Below are 20,212 nucleotides of genomic sequence, written 5' to 3' on the forward strand. Positions count from 1 at the left end.
GTGACATCGTTCATTAAGGGAAAATTAAAACTTTCCCCGTTTTATTCTAAACAAAAACAAGGAAAAAACAAATGCTTCTATATCATACAAAAGGTCGCTACTTGTCTTAAATGATAAGAGGGAAATTTGGAAAATTTTCCTTTAGGCAAAAGAAAAGCAAACAAAAACCAATACATATGCTATAGTCTTATTAAAGGATAATGTTGAGTCTAAGTGTATATCATGGTAATAAAGGGTAATCAATGTTAGCCAAGTTATTTACACTTGAAACCAAAAGCAGCAACTTTCAGTAGGTCTCCCATTGCTCAGCACCTGAGAATGTATTCAGTTACATATCGCTGGGCTTTCTAGGCAAACAAGGAATAGAAATGTGTCTGAAGTATTTTCCAAGACTCTGAGGGGTTTGACTCTTAAATTATATCATCACCAATTTAAAAGAATCGTAAAAATCTATTTCTAATACAAAAGTTTCGATAAAGGACAAGACGTGTGTGTGTGTGTGTGTGTGTGTGTGTGTGTGTGTGTGTGACATATATATATATATACATATATTATTTTTAATAAAAACTATCACTTAAACACAGCTCAAATCAATGTCATGCACAGCTTGGTTTGATCTCTTAAATGTACCCAAGAAGCTGGAATTCTAGATTGACTCCATGTCTAGATACTGCAGCTTCCTGAAGACTAGGCTTCCACAAAAACACCATTCTTTTGCTTGGCAAGCCTCTGTCTTCACTTCTGCCATCTCACTCTGCCATCTCTGAGTGTGTCAGAAGGAAGAGAAAGAGGCTAGGACTAAATGGAAAACAAGTATCACCTGAGTGTAGTCAATCATGATGGCTTCTCTCTCTACTCTCAACATGGATTATGAGAATGAAATGTTTCTATTTCTTTTCTACCTATATTCCAAACCTAAGAAAGGAATCCTTTATAATAGGCTCTTAAATCTGTAATCATTTTGGAGTAGAAAAAGCTTCACCAATAATAACAACAAAAATTGTGAATGATGAAAATATACAAAAAGAGTAGGAGAAAAGTTGAAAAGGAAGAGTTCAGGGCCCACAAAGAGGTTTCCAGGATGGAGAAGAAAGGTATGACCGAAGTGTTTTCTTACCTGAGATGATTGCTAGAAAAAACCTGAGCAGTGTGCCAGCACATGAACTAAAGACTGAAATCCATGGGGTTTGTTTCAGCTTTTCTTTAGGTTAAGTGTCTGTGAACTTCTCCCAGAAGGCAGAAGGCTACTAGGAGCCTGCCAAGATAAAGTCAGTGAGTCTAGACTAATTTTTTCTTGTTAGGTCACATTCAGGTCTCAGTGATCATGAAGAAGTTTCAAACTACTATTAAGGGAGAAATCAAAAGTGCTTTGTTGACCAAACTTTTTCTCTGCTTCCCTTTTCCATCATCTTTACGTTCATTCTGGCCCCTACAGGAAAACACTAATCCTCTCTCCATTTCTTGGATTGTGATGCAGAACTACAAGTAAGAAGCACAGTCACAGGGGCACTGGCTCCAGCACACAGGTGCTTGGGGAGGACTATGGGCCTAGAGAAAGACATGGAAGCCTAACACCAACCCTGAGTCAGTCTTTTCTTGGTAGATGCTAATGTTCAGTGCTTTACATATTTCCTGCCTGCTTATGTGGTTTCCTTGAGGCAGAGCCTTACCATGTAGATCAATTCGGGGCCACCTGCACCCGTGTCTCTAAACTTCCTCAGTGTGGAGATGGCAAGCGTATACCACACTTTGAATTCTTCAGTCATGATTAAACTCTGTAAATTAAAATACATAGATTGCTTATGCTTTATAAAATCAAACATAAAGATGCTATACAATTCACTTATTTTAGTATTGTAGGTTTGGAATTACTCTTCAGACTTTTTCTTTAGAGTTATTTATATAAAATTACCATAGATAAAGCTTTAAGCAGCAGATCAAAGATCACCTGTTGCATCTCTAACTTTACATCTTGCTTGGATATCGCTTCTGATCCCTCTTGTTTTTAACTTTGAAATAATCAGTGAGTTTGGTCTTAAGAGAGAAGTATCACATACTATTACCAAACCTGTGGTTCTTCTTCACAAAACTAATCCTATCTGGGTTTGCTTATCTTAAGAGAGTTTAATCTGTTAAATACAAAGGACTCTTAATCAGGATTTTGGACATCTTAAGCCTGATTCTATTAAAGGAAGGAGAGCAAAAGAAAATGTTCAAATGTATTAAATACAAATTATTGAAAAGTAAGAATGTATGTACATTGGATTACATAGTGATAGACACCTTACTAAAATCCTATTAACTACAGACTCATACCCAATATGAGGAAGAAAGGAAAAACAGTCCCATTTCACATACAAAAGAATATGATGACCAGTGTTGTATTTCACAAGGAAAAACAGGGAACAAGAAAATACAAAAGAAACACACTAACAAGCTCATACATATATATGTGGGAGTTAATGCAGTCCAAAGACTAGCAACAATTTATATGATGTGACAAATGCCACTGCCATTTGTAAGAATTATGACATCTGAACTGGAAGGACACAAAGAAGTTCTACTAAAAATATTAGAATGTTTACTTTGGGACATGATATCTGTTTCAGCCAAATGAAGATTTTCCTAAAATACACACACTTCACTAGGTAAAACAGAACAGAACATTGCAACACCAATGTGTCTACACAAAAATAAACTACTTAGTTTTTCTTCCTTTAGAAATAAAATTTTCCCAAAACAGAACACTCTTGTAAAAGTGTAAAAAAAAAGGCCTTTATTAAACAAATGTTCCAAAATCAATTTTCAGAAAAGTCATTTCTATAGATAAAGAACTGTCTTCTACTTCCTTAGAACTGATGAAGAATCTGGGATGTCAACAAGTCTACAGCTGGTGCTTCCTAGGCACAGACAAGCATTATTAACCTACATCCTGGGCTGCCATGAGTCAGCACAGGAAGGCCAGCAGCAAGCAAATACATCCTGCACTGCACTGTTGTCAGCTTTAAATCCATGCACCTGTCTTGTTCAGAATGACCACAGATGGGTTCCTTCTAAACCGAAACTCACCATTCTTAACATGCTTATTACAAAACCTAGTGAAATCAAGGTGGAGATGAGAGTACATGAAAATTGAAGGGCGAGATTGTGAAAAAGAATACATTGAGAGGGGAAACAGTGTCATAGAACAGGTGTTTGGCTACCTGTATACATTGTCAGGCAGCATATAGCAGCAGGTACCACACAGGTGATTTTAGTTTCAAGAATGGATAGTTCGACTTAGGACTGAAAGTAAGATTTCCCTCATGGCATATATTCAGCAAGTAAGAGTCAAGGTGGGGACCTTCCACCTCGTCCTCTGCTCAGCCCCAACCACTGTACCTTTAGCTGTGTAAGGAAACCCATGTGCAGGTCACAGGTAATGAGGGAATGGGAGCCATAATGCGTGGCAAGTAGTATGTGACAGTGATTTATTGTAGATATCTCAATGACCACATGAGTGAAAGAAATAACTAAAGTGTTTACTACTGAAACCCTCTTTTTGTGGACAAGGTAGGCAGCTATGTGGTAAAGTAAATACTTGGTGTATATTAATCCCTAAGTTTGACCCCTAGAACCTCAATGAAAGAAGGTAGAAAAACACTTAGCAATTAAAAATACTACAAATAATCTAAGAAAGGAATCCAGTGAAAGAGTGAATTTATATGTGAGGAGATAGATTTCTACCCAAGATTTCCTAGGGGAGTTTCTAAAGCTGTCCTGATGTTGGGTCTCATTACCCAGAAATTCAGACTATGTGCTTTGCCATCCATGCAGTAATAGGCACTAGGTTTTTAAATCTCTGTCATGAAGACAAAAGAAATGTCATCACAGTTTCTGGTGGACCCAGACCTATGGCATAGACTCCTGAGAACTTATCAGCTGCCCTCCAGGCTTACTGCGGAAGATCAGGAAGCCCTGTCCAGTTCTGGAATTCCTACCTGTTGTGAGCAGAGAGCTTACACTCAGAATCCGGAACAAAAGAGTCAGGCCAAGAGCAAGTGGTACGATTTAGCAAGAGAGGTTTATTAGCAATACAAAGGCAACTACAACAAAAGGCAGCGGCTAAGGCTCCAAGGCCAAGCCACCAATACCATTCCATTAACTCTTAAAACTATCTTAATTCTAATAGGAGTAGCATTTAGCATCTTATAATATCAATGTTCTGGGAGCTTATGCCATTAGGGTATACGACCTGATATCGCGAAGTTCTGTCGAACAGGTTCGCTGCTGCGACTTGAATCAATTCTCGGGTTGTTATCTGACAGCATGTCTGTCCGCTCCGTCCGGGGGGGAGCGCCCCGTTGGCTGGCAGCATTTCAAGTGATCATGGTGACAGCGAGAGAGAGAGCGAGCGAGAGCGAGAGAGCTGGCTGCTTCTTCTCAGGGTTTTTATACTTAACTTTAGCCTTACCCTCTCTAATTCACACATCTAGCTTTCTGCAGCACTCTTATCACCAACTTGCAGTCGTGGCTGCTCCTAGGTCAGAACTTACTACTAAGGTTTTATCTATCACTCACACATCTGGTCAGACGTCAGCTTTTTGGGCTGTCAGCTATTTTCTACGCTGGGCTTTGAAACAAGCCCTGACATGTAGCTGCTTCCTACACTGGGCTTTGAAACAAGCCCTGACATGTTTATTACACTACCTCTGCTGGTCTATAGCCAAAAGAGCACATTTAATAAGGACTACGGTGTTCCAGCACATAGTATCCATGATAGGGCATCCACTGGTCTGTGGAAGGGTAGCATACTCCCTGAATTGTTATGGTCCTTGAGGCCTGTGACCATGAGGTTCTTTGTTCCTGGGGCCAGGACCTACCACAGGCCAAAGATTTTCTGAAGATGGATCATGAGCAGGTCATGTAGGACCTGCAAACCTGGGAAATGAGTACAGTTAGGCCACAGAGAAGCTCAGGAGCAGGACAAGCAGACAGACTGCTACAGGTAAGTCCTGACTGGGAAGGACCCCACACATTGTCAAATGGCCATCTCTGCCTGTGTTTGTCTTTGGATCAGAGAGTCTGCAGTTCCAGTTTTAGCCTTTCTGTCTCTTAGCAACACCCTGCCCTGTGGCTCTTGGACTTGGGCTTTTGGACTCAGCTTTTCTAAGTATGAAAGAGTCAGTGGTCTCCATCATTGTCATGTACCCTCAGGACCCTCTAGCTATAAAAGTAATTTGCAAAACAAGAAGGGTTTCAGTCAGGCCTGGGCCTCTGGGGCTCTGACTGGGGTTGATTGCCATGGGATCAACAGATGGCATGTACTCCCTTTGATCTCCTGTCCCTCCTCCTGTCCCTTGCCTTCTGATGTTTCCTCATTAGCATGACAGAAAAGGACATTTGAGACTCTCCTCTTGTCCTTGGAGGTCTATGGATCCTATTTGGTGTTTGGGACTTAACAACTAGTTTGAGTTGTTGAGGCAGCCAACAAGGACCTTGAGAGACCACTGGACCAATGAAACACCTGAAGCCAGAAAACAAATCCAGCAGGAGGAGATCGCCCAAGAGAAACAGTAACCTGACTTTGGAAAATATCAAGTCTCTTAACTCCTTAAACTGAATTTGGGGAAACAAAGACACTATACGAGGAACTGCTGAGACAGGCTCTGCTGGTATCTTCCAGAATTTTGCTTTTTACTGGTCCAAGACCTGTTCCTCTTAAAAGCTCAAATATTGGTTTTAGACCATAAAACACATTGTTGTGGATGATGTCATTTGTGCCTTACAGCAGCATAAGTGACTTCTTGCTATCTTAGTGATAAGACGATTGTGACACACGAAGAAGTTAAATATACATCAGGCTCTTTAGACTTGGCATGAAAGGAAAATGCTGTTTTATGCATAGGTGATGAGGAGCCATGATGGGGCTTCCTTCTCTTAAATCCATAGGTCCTACTTGGGATTCAGGGACATTATTGCTACTAAAAGCACATCAGCTTAGGGAAAACTGTCAACGGGAGGCCCAATTGGAGAACTGTGGCATGAATCATCTCATAAAACAGAAAATGTTGCCACACAGTATGTAAGGGGTCTCTTCATATGAATGCAGTGTCCAGGAAGAAAAGAAACAAGGCTGTCTTCCTGTAACACTATCATATAATTTAGAATGATCCAGGTCATGTATAGGTGGTAAATTAGGAAGGAAAACCTCTAGAGATATCTTTCCATGGATGTCATGGTTCACAGCTGGAATCCATAGGAGCTCTTGGATAGGCTAGGGAGAGTCCAATTACAGTTGATATGTGTGAGACTGATGTGCAGAAGTTCATGTGCCCAAGCAGACAGACATGTGGTATTTTGAAATCAGTAGACAGGCATAAAAACTGGTAGAGACCAATTTTAAAAGATACAATTTTCAGGCTAAAACTGCATTTCCTTACATTATAGAAACTATAAGACAGAGCAAGCACTAAGACTTCTATCTCTGAGCATACTCAGCAGATGGCCAATTCCTGTCTTCACAATCTGTGGTCATTTGATGTATTCTAAATCTGAAAAGACCTACCTTAGTGAATGTATCTTTTTTCTTTGTAGTGTCATCTGCACTGGTGACATAAGAACAAAAAAGACACTAATCACGCAGTACTACCTGCAACTGAAACTTCAAGTACAGCGATATCTTCCTAGGACACTCTCAGGCAGAAAGCGATTGCCTGTTAGAAATGGCCTTGTTGTCTTTCTCTAAGAACTAGTGGGGCAGGGAGTGTTCCCAGCTAGTGTGCTCCTGCATGCTTTGTAAAGAAACAGAGCATCTTCTTTAGGTGTTGGTTTGAAATCCTTCCACCTAGGTGAAAAGCCTCTGACATAAGGAAACTATAACTATGGTGACTGTCCTTTATAGCATATGAAACATGACCGAGGCAGAGCAGGAGTAAAGACATTGGGGAGAATTTTCAGGTGCCATTGCTGCAAATCTCAAGACAGACAGTGTGCTCACTATCATGTACCCTTCTGGGGACGATGCTAAGAAGCCCCTCAGTTCCATGCCTGGTCTCTTGGTCATGTGCAGTGTAAGATGCTCAGGATGAGCCTCTATTAATATTACAGATCTCTACTTTGGTGGTTGTGCAACCTGAGCTGTATCTCTAGTGAGAGACCAGCAGATCAGCAGAACTTGGGACAAGGCAGACAGGTCTCAAGGAGTACTCTGTGATATAAAGCTTGTTTTTTACTTGTTTAAGCATAAAACTGTTTATTTACTCAAGCTTTCACTAGAGGCCAAACTATTCTCACAAAACAGAGAAAAGTATACTGCTCCACTTGACGTATGCTAACATGGATTGGAATATTGTGTGTTTTCCTATGACACTAGTAGAACATTTCTTCCACTTTGGGCTAAGAATGAAGGTGGTAGAGTATATGCATAACTTATCTGCAGTGTTTCGTCAATGCTCATTACCTCAAAAAGATATTCCACAATGTCATAATGAAATGATACCGAAGTAAGTCACCCATATTACAGTACTGTTGACTCATTTCTGACTCATCTCTTATGAGAAGATCTCTTGGATTCATCTAGGTTCTTGAGTACTCACTACCTAGTGTGGTTTCCAGGGCCATATATGTGTGAAAGACATGTGATGAGAGTGCTTAAAGTATATACTCTTGAGGGTGTTGCTTCCATTGTTACAGAACATATAGAGACTCAGTGATTCAGCATGGTACATTCAGTTCGGTGTACAAAAGAATGCTGTCATTATTTCTATCTTCCTCTTGCTCTGGTCTATTGTTCTAATATTACTTTTGTAGCATTAAAGAAAGTATTATTATATCTTCTGCTAATTAAAAAATTAAACCTAACAACTGTGTTTGAAATAACACTAATAGGAAGAAAGCAAATGCCTAGAAAGAACACAAAGTCCCCTTTCAATCTCTAGAAAAACTGCATAAAAAGGATTAATTAATTAAAAATTATTGTGAGTGTAGCATAAAATACTGTGGCACAGAATAGACACATTAAATGCAGATAATTAAAGTAAAAAATAAATAAGGGTAAAAATACTGTCTAAAATAGACTAAATGTAGGAAGATGTTTGTTACAGTATTAATGAAATCAGCAAATTCAAGAGAATGGTATTGGTTCTTTATTGTAACATAAAAGACTTTAGTGTCATTGGACCATCTAATGATGTTCACGTGCAAAATATGAAGCACTGTTAGAAATCTGAAAGAAAAGTCCATTCTCTAGCAACTGTGACTTGCAATTGCAGAGGAAACATACAAGCTTAGAGGCACAAGGTCTACATCTAATCTACGCAGATGTATCACATATATAATTAAATCAGACCAAGTTTTTTTCAGACAATGTAGATTCAGATTTGAGATTCTTAAGGAAGCCTGCATTCCAGATATGTTAAGACACAAATTAAGGAAGAAAATAACTATAGTTTTTCTTTGATGCAATTAATGTTTATTTTGAGTATAAAGCATCACCTAACTCTTCTTTGTCACCAAGAACAGAGCACCTGAGAGCAATCCTCATCCAGCATCTCACATGCAAGGCCCTGGACAGACTCGTTCACTTTTTGATTTTGGCACTTTTTCAGATGTTGCTCCACTGGGAAATGTAAAAACCCTTTAACATTCACATAAAATCTGAATTCCTCTTATGATTTCTTAATGTACCTTACTGGAAGATCTCAAAAAATTACATTTGTGTTTCAAGACTGTGATTGGTCACTGGTTTTCTTAAATATTTTCTTAGGTTGAAGACATGAAGAGAGTTTATTCCAGTTAGAACCACAGCTCCCACTCCCCCCTGAAACACACACACAGAGGGAGAAGGGAGGCTGTGGTTCTCCCACACAATTTGTTGTGGTGGCTGCAGTAAGTGATATTGTTTCAGTTACATACTCATGTAGTTGGTATTCTTCCTTCCTTCATTCTTCATGCTCTTAGAGCAACTTAACCATGTCTCTGTCATAAGTTTGTTGGTATTGGCTTGAGACAGATACTCTAACCCATGTGTTTGCTTTGGTAGACCATGAAGTTGATTTCTGCCTCTAAGCATCCCTCTCCAGACCTCTCAGAAGCCACCAGATTTTTTTATTTTAAGCTTCTTTTGAAAAATATATTCAAGAAGATATGCTGAAATCAGCACCTGGATGGTTTTGTGTCCAAGAAGTGTTTCTGTGTAACACTGAGTCCTTATAACTCACAAGCTGTGACAAGCTCATAGAAAGGCAATTGTTTACTCAGTTCCCTAACTCCCTGACTACAGCCAAGAGCTTTAGCCTCCAAGAGTTGTGGATAGTAAACGCTGAGACAACAGCTGTGTTTTCCTCTCTTCCATTTTGAATCACCACCGAGGAGGATCTGGTAGACTGGGCTTCAAATCTCCTATTCAGAAACTTCCTCGGCAGTGGTTCAAGATATGATATCAGGGCAGGAATATCCATTGTATTTCTGTATACTGCCTAATTTTAAATACCATTTAAAATATCACCCACAAAGAGAGAACGCACTAGGGGAGAATTTTAGGGCAGAAGTGTCATGTCTGTGCTTGCAGAATTTTAAAAAATGGCGGACATATCCAAGCATTGCAGAACACAAAGATTCAATTAACCACTAGAAAAGACTAGGGATATCAAAATCATGTTTTGTCATCTTTATCTATCTAGGAATCTAAGAACATCAAATTAAACAAGGAACCAGACACACTGTAGCTTTAGGGGAGAGAAATGACTTAGGAGTCTGACTGATGGGCAACAATATAAAATGCTAAAAGATGGAAAGAAAAGAATGCAAGCAGTCTAAATAACAGATCAGCATCCATCAGGCTAAGGGCCCTTCCCAGGGTCCAACCTCAGGGCCTCAGGGAATGTGATGACTGGGTTTCCTGAGCTGGTGGCAACAGCAGAGCTGTGGAAGGTCTGAATCATCGTCCAGCTCCCATCCCTGGCCTTCAGAGGCCAGACAGGGTAGGTCTGCTCCAGAGCTGCGATTGACTGGGTTTTCATGTAAATTGTGCAAAGTAGGCCAGGTTCCTGTTACTGGAGTCTGAGGTAGGCATGTGTGGCATGGCGTTTTGAGCACATGCACTCGCATGCAACCATGCTTCCTAGTTGCTAGGCGATGAAAACGCATTATGCTTTAACTGAATTACACAACTGCCATGGCAGGACGCTCACTCCTGTTACCGGAGTCTGAGGTAGGCATGTGTGGCATGGCGTTTTGTGCGCATGCACTGGAGTGCAGCCATGCTGTCTAGTTGCTAGGCGATGAAAATGCATTCGGCTTTAACTGAATTACACAACTGCCATGGCAGGACACTCGCTCCTGGGACTGTGGCGTGGTGGCGATATTTGTCTGTGTTTGTAAATTTTAGAATTGGGGTTTGGGAGGAAGTGGGTGGCAGAAAGGGAAGGGGAGGGGCGAAGAAGGCAGCAAGGGCCTGAGTGGCCCTGGGCCTCCATCATGCAGGAAGACACCACCGAACATGAGGCTCAGACACAGAGTGCCTCAGAGCAGGCACACTGGTACTCCCGCTTGTGGGCGTGCTGTCTGGGCTATGGATGCCTTGAATACCCAGATGTATGGCCTTACGACCTCAACCAATATGTAGCTGTGGCTCAGTTCCAAATGGCTGCCAGCATGGGTGATTGGCTCTTAGTACAGGACTTCATCCACTCCCGTGGCTATCATGTGGACGAATCTGACTGGAGGAACAGGTAACACGGCCTGGGAGAGGAGATGAGCAGCAGGGACAGAGACTGCTAGGGACCATCAGGGAGATGCACCACCTTCCAGTGCTTCTTGCTTAGACAAGGGGAGAGGGTAGGCTTTACTTCTCTTTTCACTAAGCCTGCTGTGCTTTCTGATGGCTTTAGGATCCTAAGAATCTGGGACCTGAACTCTTTGGTAGCATCCAGTACTTAGACCTTATTTAGAGGAAGCAAAAACAATAAACTCTAGTTGGTTGCTGGATTCCTTATACAATGCCTATTTTACAGGAGTTTATTGGATGCATCAAATGGATCAAGCTAAGAGGACAACATGGATTTAACTTTACTTATTAAATAATATATTAAAGTATATAGATACAGATTGTTTTAGATTTTTGTATATCTTTTCTTGCATGTAATTTCTATGGACCACATGTGTCAGAAGAGGGTGCTGAATCCTCTGGAGTTAAGAATGGTTGTGAAATGCCATGTATGTGATCAGAATCAAACAAAGATCCTCTATGAGAAAAACTAGAGCTCTTGACCACCAAGCTATGACCCCATCTCTGAACATGTATTTTTTTAAATACCAATTAATATAAACTGCAGAAAAATGCATCATGAGATAAAATTTTGCATGTGTTCCCAATGTTACAGCTACAAAGAAAAGTTACCAAAGACAATTTTACATCAGTGTGACCAATGTGTGCTGAGGCCTCTTATGAGGACATTTTTAACAGGGAAGATGACTCTGTTTACCACACACCCCTAAGTGTGTATGATGTTTGTCCCTGTGTTAAGGTACAGATGTGAACACTAGGCGTTGAAGTCTTTATTGATTTTCACCTCATTAAAAAATCTTTGTGTGCTTGTGAGTGGGCGTGTATGTGCTCCCATGCACAACTGTGTGAGTGTGTGCTCCACATATGTACAGGTAAGGGCCTGGAGGTTGGTGGGCAACTCCACATGGCAGGTCTGTTCTGCCTTGTTGTGGTTTCTGCAGATCAAAGTCCAAAATTCACGTGTGCTTGTGGTTCCTTGCTGATCTTCCCTGTGGTCCCTGGACCTCAGTTTTTAGGACAGGTTCTTTCACTCACCAACATCTCCACAGTCTTTGACTTGCTGTGTGGGAGCTTACTGATTAACCCAGACCTGCAGCAAAGCAAGCTGTTGGATCATTCTGTCTCTACTCCCCATAACTAGTTTTCCAATGGCTGGGGTTCTGAACTCAGCAGCTCAGAATTAGAGAACAAGCACTTTACCAACTTAGTCATTGCCTCAGCTCCTCTCCTCTTCTAATTTCACACTAGATTATCAAGGGCACCAGTGTCACTCAGTGGACACTTTCAACACTTCCTGTGGTTCTTTACTCGTTAGTCTCAGTCTGCGACTTTCTTTAGTCTTCAAATTGAATCTGCATACAAATACAGAAGAAATATTTATTGTTTAATAGCTCTCTGCCCTTATAAGTGTTTCTTTTAAAAACTTGATTTTCCAACTATGTTTATCCATTCTGGTAATCTATTTATTCCTTATTTGTTACTTATATATTTAATATACATATACACATTCAATGTCTTCTAAGATTCTTCCACTTTTAAACCTTTAAATTCCTTGCATATTCAAGAAGTTAAGAAAATTAAAACTTGCCCTAATTTTTAACAGAACATTTTCTCCCCTTTAAACAAAAGACCAAAAACAAAACCAAAAAGGTGTTCTGAAGACAGAATATTATAAAAAGTAATTAATCATAGAGTTGTTTTTTAGGAAAATTATATCTCATGCTATAAAAATGATCATATAACTTAAAATATGCCACATTTCATTTCATGTATGTTCACCTTTGAAGGGTGATATTAAGTTTTAGAAATATTAAGTGTTTGCATTCTGTAGCTTTTCATGTTGAATAAAATTGACAATGCTCATTGAACTAGGTTTTTTGGCTTAAAACTACTTGAAAATCAAAGCGAGAGAGCTGCAACGCCATGGGTTAAGTCCTTATACAGACATTTGACTGACTTTGTTATGAATCCATGGATGCATAAATGACTGAAATGCAATCAAAGATGGTAGGTTTTACCACATATTTTACTCTGGACTACCATGAACACTGAATCTATTGGCTAATGGAAGGTGGTTTGCTGTTGGCAGCAAGATGGAAAGATTCTTCCTGGCCATTAATAAATTTATAAATAATCAAAGTATGGATGACAATGCTTAGAGTTCTGTTTTTGTTATTGCTATTCTAAACCTCCTTGCTTATTGAATTTCATTGGTTAAAATGTCCGTAGTTACATGATTTTCCATGAACCTGTGGATTGTGTCATATATCGTTTAATGTAACGTACGGTGGACTGAATGACAGCCTTATATTTTGTATAGTGACAAAGTGAAAACTATTACTATTTATAGTTATAGAATATCATGAGTTACAAGTGGCGTTCCTATGCCAGAGGTGCTAAAATGTAAGAGTAATGTAGTCACCTTGGTACTGGTCAGCTACCCTAACTGCCAGGAGGATGAGTTAGGGGGACTACCAAGTTCAAGGCCAGCCTGAGCAATAGAATTTTAAAAAATACTGACCATATTTGAATAACAACCTGGATCTGTACATTAGGTAGAATTCTGTAATTCACCTTCATTGAGATGTTGTGTTAGATAGCAGCAGGAAGAGGAATCCTTATCTTTATCCACCAAATGCTGAGCTGTTAGGTGCTGGAAACACTTGTGCATGCTTTGTGCAGGCTTGAACTGAGGCATCAGGGTAGAGCCATTTAAGACAGCTACTGTTTAATCCCCGAGCAGTGGATGAAGAATTTGAGTTGTGGAGATAATAGAGAGCCAAGAAGTAGCTAGTAGGTGTTAGATCAGAGAAGAATTCAAATCTAAGCCTCTTTAAGTCACTAGGTGCTCTCCTGTTTTCTAGACAGGCTTCTCTGAGCAGTGATGAAGCTTATGATATATTGATTGCCTTGAACTGGGCAGCCATGCACTGTTTCCCTAGTACAGAAGACAAACACTGGAGTGGAGACATAAATAAATAAGGACATTGCAGTTGAAACTCTCACTTCAGAAGGAAATGAATTACTTGCTATATAGTATTTACAGTTGACTATACTTTGCCTTCGTACTCCATGATATCCTAAAATGTCCTTTTGATTTGTAGGACTCCCCTGCACTATGTGTGTGCTGCTAAACCAGACATATACAGTAAAGGTGCTGATCAAGAGCAACTGCAATATTAATGTCCAGGATTATGAAGGCTGCACACCCTTGATTAAGGTAGTGATTGGACAGGAGTTTCAGTATGAAATGGATTAGATCTTGTCCTTGTTTGCCTTCTCTTGACAAAACCAATTCAGGGAAGCAAATGTTTATTAGGCTTGCATTCCCCCATCACAGTCCATCACTGAGGGAAACCAGAGCAAAAGCTTCAGTCAAGAAGTCAGAGGGAGGAATTGAAGCAGACACCATAGGGGAAGACTGCTGATTCATGGGGTGGTCACCTTGCTTCCTTGTACAACTCAGGACCACTGCACAGTCATGCCATCAATCCCAGGAATCTGGTCCTTCCCACATCCATCTCAATCAAGAAACTGCTCCACAGACCTGCCCACAGGCCAGTCTGATAGAATCAATTCTTCAGTAATGCTCCCTCTCTTCAGATGGCTGGAGCCTATATCAAATTGGAAAAAAAGCACTAAGAAGCAACCAATGAACCAGCCAAACATCCCATTCCCCAAAACAAGTAACTAGCATGGATCTAGGTATTGTGGCACACCCCTGACATTCACACACTAGGAAAACTGAGGGAAGAGGACTTTGGATTTAGGCAAGCCTGGGGTACTTCACAAGGACCTGTCTCAAAAAGAGAAGGCTAATGGACACCACCTAAGCCACGTGTCTCAAATACAGGAAACTGTCCAATGCAATTGCAGCAATAGTTATCTTGTCTTCTTTGAATTGAACATCTATGACTTTGTATCAATCCCACAGGCCGCAGAGATGGACAACACAAAATGTATTTCCCTATTGCTGCAGCATGGTGCCAATCCACACATGACAGATTTCTTTGGAAATACGGCCCTCCACTGTGCTGTGTATAGTGGAAACCAAGCAATTGCGAGAGAACTTCTGGAGCACCACGTCGATATAAATGGAAAAACAAAGGTAAAGATCTATTCACCTTCATTCCCAACATGTTCTAGCACTGACACTGGGATCCCTTTCACACATGCCAAAGCGCAATGATTCTCACTAATTCTGTTAACTGTAAAACATTTTTAAACTCTTTTAAAAAGCACAAAACATTCTTTGCCTAATAGGCTATTAATATTTGTGGTAGTTAGTCAAAAAGAACACAATGCAGCACATTTTTTCCTCTGAATTGGGCTTTGTTTTAAAACTCAATAATAATAATAATAATAATAATAATAATAATAATAATAATAATAATAATAATAATAATAAGGATTAAGTTTGTCCTATACACATCACATACATACAAGCAGAAAAATAAATAAATTCTTAATAAACATTTTAAGAAATCAATGTGAATCTGTTGCAGTTGAGAGGATACAGGATTGGTTTATCTCTCAGAGACAAGATAGGACGAAAATGAGAAAATATATGATCAAAGTCATGTAGGAAAATTTGGAAATGTAATCATTAAAAAATCTCAAGGTTTATAAATACTTTTGAATCCATATATCCATAAGAAGAGGTGTTAAGTGTTGGAGATAACCATTCTTACTCTAGGAAAGAAATATTTTTTGAAATACAGATTGAGAAACCTTGCTTCAGAGACTTCCCTTGAGCTCCCTCATTCAACAGGGCCATGTAAACCTTTACTATAGGTTCCGGTTTGAGGGCAATGGATGGATAACTTCATGGAGGTAGATGCTTTGAAGCAATGAGCATTCTAGGGAGAATATTGGAGAGCAGTGGTAGTAGGAGGCTGTGGGGCAGGGGAAAGGTCTGTCAATGAGAGGAAGCACCTGTGTGTGGAAAGTGCAGCAGCGGTGAAGGAAAATCTATCCTTTGTGACTCTCTAAAGTACATATTTATGTACACAGGATCTGTGATGAATTTTCACTTGAGAAACACACCATGATTTATAACATATTTTTTTTCTTTTACAGAATGGCTTCACACCATTTTCCCTTGCTGTATATAGAAAGAAACATCTCATGCCAGCGTTCTTAAAAGAGAGAGGTGCAAACATACCTGAAGACATTGAGTCAAATAGGTACAGTCTCTTCTTTTTCACAGTCTCAGTGCTGTTCTATAGGGTGACAGTGGCTTAAGTCAGAAACAATAAACTGATAGGAGGAAGATTGTCTTAAACTTGGATGTACATGGTGAGGAACACCCAGAAAATGTCACGTGGACAAAGGACTGTTCTGACCACAAGAAAATAGTATGCACCAGCGGTCAGCGCCTCTTTAATACTGACTTTGTTATTTTAATCAGCCTTGTTGGTGATTTTATGTTACTACATCAACTTCCCATTAGTTCGTTAGTTAATTTTTTTGAAAATGAAATTTATAATCAATTTTAGTATTTCTATTCTGTTTTTTATAATTTGCTCTTAAAACGCCACATTCTATGTTAACAGGTTTTCAAAATCGTGCTGTATTTTTGAACACTCATTGCTTTAAGGGTTTTTTCTTTCTTTTTTTCAACTTTATTTTTTTTCCAAGATATATATTATTTTATCTATTTGTTCTTGTTACATCTCAATGGTTATCCCATCCCTTGTATCCTCCCATTCTACCCTCCCTCCCATTTTCCCCTTATTCACCTCCCCTATGACAGTTCCTGAGGGGGATTTCCTCCCCCTGTATATGCTCATAGGGTATTAAGTCTCTTCTTGGTAACCTGCTGTCCTTCCTCTGAGTGCCACCAGGGGTCCCCCTCCAGGGAAAATGGTCAAATATGAGGCACCAGAGTACATGAGAAAGTCATATCCAACTCTCCACTCTACTGTGGAGAGTGTTCTGACCATTGGCTAGATCTGGGTAGGCGTTGAAAGGTTACAGCCTGTATTGTCCTTGGCTGGTGCCTTAATTTGAGCGGGACCCCTGGGCCCAAATCTGACTATCATAATGTTCTACTTGTAGGTTTCTAGGATCCTCTGGATCCTTCTACTTTGCCATTCTCCCATGCTTGTCTCATCTAGAGTCCCAATAGTATGTCCTCCCCACTGTCCCAGTTTCCTGGTAATTGAAGGCTTTCATGTGACATGCTCCTTGGGCTAATATGCAGATATAAGTGAGTATGTACCATTTGAGTCTTTCTGCTTCTGGGTTAACTCACTCATTATGATCATTTCTAGATCAATCCATTTATCCACAAATTTCGGGAATTCCTTGTTTTAATAGCTGAATAGTATTCCATAGTGTATATGTACCTCAGTTTCTTTATCCATTCCTCTTTTGATGGACACTTAGGCTGTTTCCATGTTGTGGCTATTATGAATAAGGCTGCTATGAACATGGTTGAGCAAATTTTCTTGTTGTGTGCTGGAGCATCTTCTGGGTATATTCCAAGGAGTGGAATAGCTGGGTCTTGAGGAAGCCCTATTCCCATTTTTCTGAGATAGCACCAGATAGATTTCCAAAGTGGCTGTACTAGTTTGCATTCCCACCAGCAATGAAGGAGTGTTCCTCTCTCCCCACATCCTCGCCAGCATGTGGTTTCACTTGAATTTTTTTATCTTAGACATTCTGATGGATGTAAAATGGAATATCAGAGTTGTTTTGATTTGCATTTCCCTGATGATTAAGGAGGTTGAGCATTTCTTTAAGTGTTTCTCAGTCATTTGGTATTCCTCTGTTGAGAATTCTGTTTAGTCCCAAGCCCCATTTCTCAATTGGGTTATTTGGTTTGGTGGTGTTTAATTTCTTGAGTTCTTTATATATTTTGGATATTAAACCTTTGTCAGATGTAGGGTTGGTGAAGATCTTTTCCCAGTCTGTAGGCTGTCGCTTTGTTCTCTTGACAGTGTCTCCTGTCTTACAGATCTTCTTAGCTTCATGAGGTCCCATTTATTAATTGTTTACATTAATGCCTGTGCCGTTGATGTTCTGTTCAGGAAGTTGTCTTTTGTGCCAATGTGTTCCAGGCTCTTCCCCACTTTTTCTTCTAAGTGACTTAGGGTCTCTGGTTTTATGTTGAGGTCTTTAATCCACTTGGATTTGAGTTTTGTGCAAGGTGACAAATATGGGTCCAGTTGCATTATTTTACACATAGACATCCAGTTAGACCAGCACCATTTGTTGAAGATGCTATCCTTTTTCCATCGAATGGATTTGGCTTCTTTGTCGAAAATCAAGTGACCATATGTGTGTGGATTCATATCTGGGTCTTCGATTCAATTCCACTGATCTACTAGCCTGTTGCTGTGCCATTACCATGCTGTTTTAATTACTATTGCTTTATAGTACAGTTTGAGATCAGGTATGGAGATTCCTCTGGAGCACCTTTTATTGTACAAGATTGTTTTAGCTATTCTGGGTTTTTTGTTTTTCCATATGAAGTTCAGAATTGAACTTTCAATGTCTTTAAAATATTGTGTAGGTATTTTGATAGGGATTGCATTGAATCCGTAGATTGCTTTTGGTAGGATGGGCATTTTTACTATGTTAATTCTCCCGATCCATGAGCACGGAAGATCATTCCATCTTCTCATGTCGCCTTCAATCTCTTTCTTCAGAGTTTTGAAATTTTTTTCAAACAAGTCCTTCACTTGCTTCGTTAGAGTAACTCCTAAATATTTTATATTGCTTGTGGCTAATGTGAAGGGTGTGGCTTTCCTAATTTCTTCCTCTGCAAGCTTGCATTTGTGTATAGGAAGGCTACAGACTTTTTTGAGTTAATTTTGTATCCAGCCAATTTGCTGAAGGTGTTTATCAGCTGTAGGAGTTCTCTGGTGGAATTTTGAGGGTCACTTATGTACACTATCATATCATCTGCAAATAGGGATAATTTGACTTCCTCCTTTCCCATTTGGATACCCTTGATCTCCTTTTGTTGTCTTGTTGCTCTGGCTAGAACTTCGAGTACTATATTGAAGAGATATGGAGAGAGTGGGCAGCCTTGCCCTGTTCCCGATTTTAGAGGAATTTCCTTGAGTATCTCACCATTTACTTTGATTTTGGCTATTGGCTTCCTATATATAGCCTTTATTATGTTGAGGAAAGTGCCTTGTATTCCCGATCTCTCTAAAACTTTAAACATGAATGGGTGTTGGATTTTATCAAATGCTTTCTCTGCATCTAAAGAGATGATCATGTGGTTTTTTATTTTCAGTTTGTTCATATGGTGGATTACATTGATGGATTTCCATATATTAAACCATCCCTGCATTCCTGGAATGAAACCTACTTGGTCATGATGAATGATATCTTTGATGTGTTCTTGTATTCGTTTTGCAAGTATTTTATTTAGTATTTTTGCATCGATGTTCATTAGAGAAACTGGTCTGAAATTCTCTTTCTTTGTTGAGTCTTCGTGAGGTTTAGGTATCAATGAGACTATGGCCTCATAGAATGAATTTGGTAATGTTCCATCCCTTTCTATCTTTTGGAGTAGCTTGAAGAGTATTGGTATTAGCTTGCCCTTGAAGGTCTGGTAGAATTCTGCACTGAAACCATCTGGCCCTGGGCTTTTTTTGGTTGGAAGATTATCAATGATTACTTCAATTTCTGTAGGGGAAATGGGACTATTTAGCTTGTTTATCTGTTCTTCACTCAACTTTGGCAAGTGAAATTGATCAAGAAAATCGTCCATTTCCCTTAGATTTTCAAATTTTATGGTATATATGCCTTCAAAGTAGGATCTTATGATTTTTTATATTTCCCCAGTGTCTGTTGTTATGTCTCCCTTTTCATTTCTGATTTTGTTGATTTCAATACTGTCTCTCTGCCTTTTAGTTAGTTTGGCTAACGGTCTGTCTATCTTGTTGATTTTCTCAAAGAACCAGCTCTTGGTTTTGTTGATTCCTTGGAATGTTTTCTTAGTTTCTATTTTGTTAATTTCACCTCTGAGTTTGGTTATTTCCAGACATCTACTCCTTTTGGATGTTTCTGCTCCTTTTTTTTCCCTAGGGCTTCCAGTTGTGTCATTAAGATGCTTATGTGCGGTGTTTCCAATTTCTTTTTAAAGGCACTTAGTGCTATGAATTTTCCTCTTAGCACTGCTTTCAATGTATCCCACAAATTTGGGTACGTTGTTCCTTCATTTTCATTGAGTTTCAGAAACTTCTTGATTTCTTTATTTCTTCCCTGACCCAGGTGTCATTTAGCAGAGAGTTGTTTAGTTTCCACCTACTTGTAGGCTTTTTGTTATTTCTGTTGTTGTTGAATTGCAGCCTAAGCCCATGGTGATCTGATAGGACACAAGGTATTATTTCAATCCTCTTGTATCTGTTAAGGCTTGCTTTGTGTCCTACGATGTGATCAATTTTGGAGAAGGTTCCATGGGTTGCAGAGAAGAAGGTATAT

The 20,212-nt window shown here is 39.6% G+C and overlaps 1 protein-coding gene across 2 annotated transcripts in view; it reads left to right on the forward strand.

Moving 5' to 3' along the window:
- Positions 1 to 13,910: 13,910 nt before the first annotated feature.
- The window catches only part of CRYGS (crystallin gamma S), a 51,233-nt gene continuing 44,931 nt past the window's right edge, over positions 13,911 to 20,212 (forward strand). Inside the window, exons 1-2 of one of the 2 annotated variants that reach the window (XM_084802202.1) lie at positions 13,911 to 13,988; positions 14,703 to 14,876. The gene's annotated coding sequence lies outside the window, so the exon portion shown is untranslated. Of the gene's footprint in view, positions 13,989 to 14,702; positions 14,877 to 15,993; positions 16,126 to 20,212 lie in introns of those variants that run through there. The other variant, XM_084802203.1, reaches the window with a different exon arrangement.

Source organism: Acomys minous, assembly GCF_964271855.1.
Source record: "Acomys minous genome assembly, chromosome: 11".
Taxonomy (NCBI): Eukaryota; Metazoa; Chordata; class Mammalia; order Rodentia; family Muridae; genus Acomys; species Acomys minous.